This window comes from Globicephala melas, chromosome X (genome assembly GCF_963455315.2).
Source record: "Globicephala melas chromosome X, mGloMel1.2, whole genome shotgun sequence".
NCBI lineage: Eukaryota > Metazoa > Chordata > Mammalia > Artiodactyla > Delphinidae > Globicephala > Globicephala melas.
In genome coordinates, this window is record NC_083335.1 from 31244503 (window position 1) to 31251131 (window position 6629).

At 43.4% G+C, this 6629-nt stretch overlaps 1 protein-coding gene across 1 annotated transcript in view; it reads right to left on the bottom strand.

The window, feature by feature from the left end:
• The window catches only part of HTR2C (5-hydroxytryptamine receptor 2C), a 258300-nt gene extending 251952 nt beyond the window's left edge, over positions 1–6348 (bottom strand). The window contains exon 1 of the mRNA XM_030835721.2: positions 5805–6348. The gene's annotated coding sequence lies outside the window, so the exon portion shown is untranslated. The remainder of the gene's footprint in view (positions 1–5804) is intronic.
• Between the last annotated feature and the right edge of the window lie 281 nt (positions 6349–6629).

Consider the following 6629-nt stretch of genomic DNA (forward strand, 5'->3'; position numbering starts at 1 on the left):
GATAAAGAGAGCCCTGGTCAGTTTGTTCATTGCTATTCTTTTCTAGAGGTTAGTTGACATTGTCTTTGGTTTCAATGGTGTTTAATTTTAATTTTTAATAATTTTATATTGAGTCTACCTTCATATCCTGCCAATAATGCTGGTAACTCTGAATGTTCATCCTTCCTTCCTCACTCCCAATCTCAAGCTGCTTCATTTTCTTTGGACAGTCACACTCACTACTCACCTTCATTCCTCCTACACTTGGCTGATCACCTTGTACAGCAGTTCAGGCTGTCTCCAAGGCACCTTGGACTAACTCTATATGCTCTGCTTTCTCTATTGGTCACCCCTTTTATCAGAAATCTATCCCCTTTGCTGTCCACCAGAGGATACCTTGCTCTTAAAGTCACTTAGACTCGAATAATAAGAAACATGTTTAAAAATTTAGGACAGATGAAATGGTCATTGCTGACTACCTCAACATTTTCCCCTGTGCCAAAAGAAACTCTGATAGAGGAGTATGGTTGGAGATACGATGGGGAACAGGCTCATAGGAACATTTAATAGAAAAATGAGTCAGAGGAAAGCTTGGTTATTTATTATTATTATTATTATTTTTTGCGGTACGCAGGCCTCTCACTGTTGTGGCCTCTCCCGTTGCGGAGCACAGGCTCCGGACGCGCAGGCTCAGCGGCCGTGGCTCACGGGCCCAGCCGCTCCGCAGCATGTAGGATCTTCCCGGACCGGGGCACAAACCCGTGTCCTCTGCATCGGCAGGCGGACTCTCAACCACTGCGCCACCAGGGAAGCCCAGCTTGGTTATTTTAATAACTGTAAATGTGTAGTTTTCTTAGTTTTTTCCATTAATGCTCACAATCAGAGTAGAAAATAGGCGAGATTAACTCAAAATAGTGGAGGTAAAAGGTAGAAACACTAAAAGGGCAATGAGGGGTAAGTATTGGGTGATGATAAGAAACACAGACATGACTGACATAAGGGTCAGACTAGGAAGAAAATGAAGTGAAGCCAAGAGAGGGCATTATAACTAAGAACTTTTAGAAGGGCCCAGGAAGACTTGATGAGGTTGAAGAGCAGATACAAGGGAAGAAAAAGTGGGCGTGGGGTGGGGACTGAATGTCATCATCCGAGGGTAGTATTTCTGAACTTAAAATTTTAGAAATTGATGCATTTAAGGTGTGGCCATGGGCCTGAAGCTGAGGACAATGGAAAATGTGAGGTCAAGGAATTATGAGACTAGACTGTTATCTGGCAATATTCATAGATACTGAAGTCTCCAGAGAACGGAAAGATTAAAAATGAACAGTAGGAAAGAGCCAGGTGCCAAAAATTTCCATGAAGGTGTAGACAGCAGAGACAAGAAAGAAATGTTGGAATGGTGTATGTTTCAATAAAGGATTGTTTAAAATAAGAGTAGAAGAGACATGTCCTAGTGTTTTGGAAGTTAAAAAAAATGGAACTCGGAGAGTTTCAACCATAATTTTAAGCCCTTACATGTGGAGGAGTAATAAGATTAATGAAGTGGGGAGAGGTAGAGGTTAAGGATTAATTCATCTTCATTTGTCAGGAAGTTGGAAAACTTCTGTAGGAGAAATCCAAGTAGGAAAAATCCAGGTTTTGCTTAAAGCAAGGAGGTAGAGGAAGTGTTCTGTGAAAAATGTGAGGGTCCCTACTTTCTAGTACATTGCTGACAAAAAAAAATTTTCTGCAGTGATGGATATGGTCTATATCTGACTGTCCAATAGGTAGTCACTAGCCACATGTGGCTGAAATGTGGTCTGTGAGACTAAGGGACTGAATTTACAATTTTATTTAATTTCAATTAATTTAAATTTAAATAGCCACATGTGGCTGGTGGCTGTTGTATGGGACAGTGCAGTTCTAAAGTCTTTCTGATAGCCGTCAATAAATTTATGCTTAGTTATTAATAGGTAATGATAACAGGTTACCCCTCTAAGTGGATATTTGTATTTAAAGGAGACAATGACTAAGATTAAAGAAGGAAATTTCTGAATGTAGAATTTTAAGTGCTGTGGAATAGCATGAAGGCTACTAGTTTGGGAGTCAAAAGACTTTTCTAGTGCTTTTCAAATTAGACTATGTAAGTGGTCATCTACGAATAAGGTTAGCCATATTAACAAGATTAACTTTATCAAATGCCAACTACATGTACAATGTTGTAATAAGCAAGTATCTTAGTAAACAGCAGGTGGCACAGTCTTAACCACAGCTGAAGGGAGGAAGGGATAAATAGGGTGAAGTAGAGATGTTGGGTACAGGGAGACAAAACATAATTAAGACTCCAGCTCATGTGTATCTTATTTGAAATCCTGCTTTCACTATATCATTTGTGCAGTAAAATTTCAGAAGTGACTGCCAAAGAGTTGCTGCATGTGAGCAAGAGTATAAAATGCGCTGGCAACTGGCTAAATGATGGTGCAGCTTAACTTCTTGGTTGGTTTCAATGTTATTTGTCTAAAATGGTGATTACTAGGCTGTTTTGCAGCAATGTTCTCAGTATATGAGGAAGCTGTAAAATGGTTTGAAGAAAGGCAGAGATAGAGTGATCCACTGATGGAACACTCATTAATCTGGTGATTGGTGGTTTCTAAGATTAAATAGTATACAAGTTTTAGATTAAATAACATAGGTATCTTGGAACAGTGACAAATTAATAATAATAAAAACATCGCTTTGTGCAATAATTTAAAATTTTTTAAATGCTTAATATCCATGTGTTTCACATCACATGGGGTTAATATACTATTATATTATTATATAACATTAATATATGTTATATTTAAATAATATGTTATTAACCCCAACTATGGTCAAGTTTTCTTAGTTTGCTCATGGCTATCCATCCATTAGTGGGACATAATTTATTATTTCTTATGTTAAATCACGAAGCTTTACCAGATGCTCTACTAAAATAATCTCAATACAAGTACGATACATTCTCATTTTGTGAGGTATTCCACTGCTCTAAAGGGAAGGTGCTGAAAGATTCTTTAGTGATACCAGCCAAATAGTCTGGAGCTTCTGGAGCCATTATAACTTAGCAACAGTCACCTTCTTCAATCTCAGGCCTTGAACAATTTAATAAGAGTAGCTGAGGATACTTAATATTGGTTACTGGTAATCTTTTCCTCAAATTTTGTTTTAATTTGTGTGTTTCCTTTAGTTGGAGAGTAATAATGTTTACCTGAAGGATGTAAGTGGAACAGTAAAATAATTGGGGTTTGATGCAGACTTCAGGTTATTATTTAGGTTTATTTATTTACCAGTAAGTGCAGAAATACTCCTACATAATTAAGTACTGAACGGTAGTGATAATCCTACAAATCTAATATGATTTTAAAATTCATTTTCCAGAGAAGAAATCTACCATCTGTAAACCTCTGTGGGTGAGATGCCCATGTTGCCTAAGCCCTTAATGGATTTGCCCAACATTATATCAGAGATGTTAATTTTTTTAGATTTTACTTTTATTGCTAAAGAAATAAACATATACTTCTCATGTAGCTTTGAAAGCACAAAGAAAGATTTCTTACACCATTGCCTTAAATTAATCTACAAGAATACCTTGAGAAATAAAAGGGAAAAATCCAATGGAACCAATAATATAGGAATAGCTTCCTCTTCAGAGGCTGGCTGTGAAGACCATGTGAAATAATGTATATATGTAATGCTCTTGGCTCCATGCCTAGCATCCAGTAGGGTTGCAAAAATGTCAGTTCTCACCTCTCTTCCCATGAATTCATACTGCACCAAAGCCTGTCATGTTATTATCTGAAAAAGTCATCACCGTCATCCATGACAACTCTAGATATAGACCTCTCAAGAAAGCACAGAAAAGGTTAATAACCTTCTCTAGATTATGCAGATAGAAAAGCACTGTCAGTGTTGGCTTAAGCACCCCAGATCCTACCTTGACATTGCAATCACAAGCCTTATCCACCTTCCGAATCTCAGGACTTGCGTTGGGCTTGTTGCTGTAGATGATAAAAGCTATTAGGAAAAAAAATAGTGCGGACGAAACAAATAAATATTTTATTTCCTTCCAGGAAGACCAGAAGAACATATTTAGGGAATGAGAAGTATAGTTAAATATTCTATAACCTACCTCCCCCAAATATAGAAAGATTATGTAATTCCCCCCACCCATGGGGGTGAGGTAGATGGCTCTTAAAGATCAAAGTATCATGGTGCAAAGAAATTATACTTTTCTGGAAAGATGGTATTCAGTGTGACTTAAATACTGCAAAAGAAATGGCAATGGTCATGGTAGAAATCATTTTTTCTGTGGGGCATGTCAATTGGCCTTTTTCATTATGTCTACACATACATAGTCAACTACAGAAACACTCGGTTTCTACTGTGTTCATATTTTGATTGTCAGAATGGCTGCTATGTAGATAAACTTCTTAACTCCAGAACAGAGATGTCCTTTGCACCACTGTGTGTGTGAGGTCACAAATATCTGCAAACTGGGGAACTCAGAGGTTTCTTACTGCGCAGCATCTCCCCCAACCCCAATCATTTTAGCTCAATGCTATTTCCCTCTAGAGCGAGGTTCCCTCAGTTAGCCTGCCGAAAAGGTATGTGGTGAGGGGTATGTGCACTTAGCGGCTCAGCAATCAGAGGCTTCCTTGGATGGGACTTGTGATGGTAAATATTAATGAAGAAGCAGTGTTACTGGCAGTGATTCTTGACCAAATCAGATATTCTCTAAGTACCAAATGTCTCCCACTGAATTTGAGTGGAGGAGCGCTGTCGCTTAAAAGGTGTCTCAGACACAATACAAAACGTTCGTCACCTCAGGTCGCATATTACCCAACAGGAAGCAAAAAGCAAAGGGCACGGCGCACTAAAGAAACAGACACACAGACACGTTTTGCAGTGACGAACTTTATGTGGCATCAGGAATCGCAACCTGTTCTCATGTTTAGCAATTCCAAGGTACGCTGTTAAGATTGCTTGTCAGGTTAAATTGAGTAAAGGAACAGGAATACGAGGGAGCGCTGGAGACTTCTCGGCAATCCTTTTCAAAATATAAAACTGTCACCAAGTGACTTAGGTAAGCTAATAAAAAAGGCTCGCTGTATGCCCTTATACTCTCCTCTTAAACTTACGTGATCATCAGCAACGCTGTTCAAATTCAGCCAACAGCTGTTAGACCAAGACACAGATCCGCAGTGTTTTATCTCCCCTGAGTTACCGGTGTTCACTGAGACTCTCCGAAAATTAGGGTCGGTTTTCGATGTGAACTTAATAGCGGATCCTTCGCCTCCCCTCTGCTCCCACTGTCCCAAGCCTTGAGCCCCCTCCCACTTGCCCGATATCAGATTTCTTAAAGACGTAGTCGTCTATACCCGCAATTCAGTTGCACCTTCTGCAGCCCAAGCCTTTACCCAGAGACACCCACATTCTGTCTCCCTCTCTTCTCCCTCTCACCTCACTTCTTGAGACCCCACGCCCGCCTTCCGTTACTCCCTCGGCTTCCCGGGCGCCGCGTTCAGGAGGCCTGCGCCTCTGCCCGGCGCCTTCCCATTTCGAGTCCCCCCTTCCCAACCTCCTTCGAGACTCAGGTGCCCCTCCCGTGGAACGCAAGCTCCTCTTTCCTCCCCAAGACCCCAGTTCCTCGGCGATCTGCGCGTTCAGAGTCCCTTCCACTCTCCCGCCCGGGTCAGTGCGGTCTTGCAAACTGCAGCCATCCGGGATCTGTCCCCGCTCCCCACCCCACCCCCCTGCCTAAACCGTTAGGGTCCTGGCTAGCAATGCCGCCCGGGGCTCCAACTTACCACAAGCGTCCGGGAGGAAGGCAAGGCAGCGGTCGCCGCGGCGGCAGCTAGACGAGAAACGGACTCGGCTGCAATCGCCCAGCGGAGCCCGCGGCAGTCGGTGCGCTGCGCTGCGCTGCGCGCCGCAATCTCGCGCCGCGGCGGAGGGAGGGACGGAGGGAGCTCGGCGCGATGGCAAGCGCCGGCGAGTCGACCTCCTCTGGGCGACCGTGCGACCCCGGATAGGTTTGGCTTCTCTTGCTCCACTATCTTACTCTAGCATAGTAACTGACCACCTCCAGCATCTCTGCACTATTCGCGTCTTCTTTCTTCTTCGGTGGCCCCTAACTAGCTACACTATTCTAAACGGACGAAGGCCATCACGCGAGCACCACGACGATCTCGACGACAACGGTGTGCAAGAAGAGGTAAGAAAAGTTCATATGCAATCGCAGGTAAGGGGCAGGCAGGCCGATGGAGCAGCCAGGGCTGGCAATCTAGCTGCTCCAATGGCAGGATCAGAAAGATCGGTGCACCCGAGGAGTGAAGCGTCCTCGGCAAGCACCAGAGCGCCTACCCCGAGCCGGTGAAGCTGCACCCCGCTCTTGGGCTGAACAAGGGATGAGGGGTGGAGCCAAGAGTGGCCAATCAGCGCTCAGCGTTCCACTGCCCCTGGCCTGTTTGGACCAGTCTCTTAGTGCAGCTGGAGCCTGCTGGCAGGGGGCGCGAGACGCGGTGGTGGTGGTGGTGGTGGTGGTGATGATGATGATGATTAAGTTGATTCATGAGGCCTGGAGACTAAGGGGAACCGGGGTCAGTCGGCGGGGGGGGGGTGGTCCTCAAGAA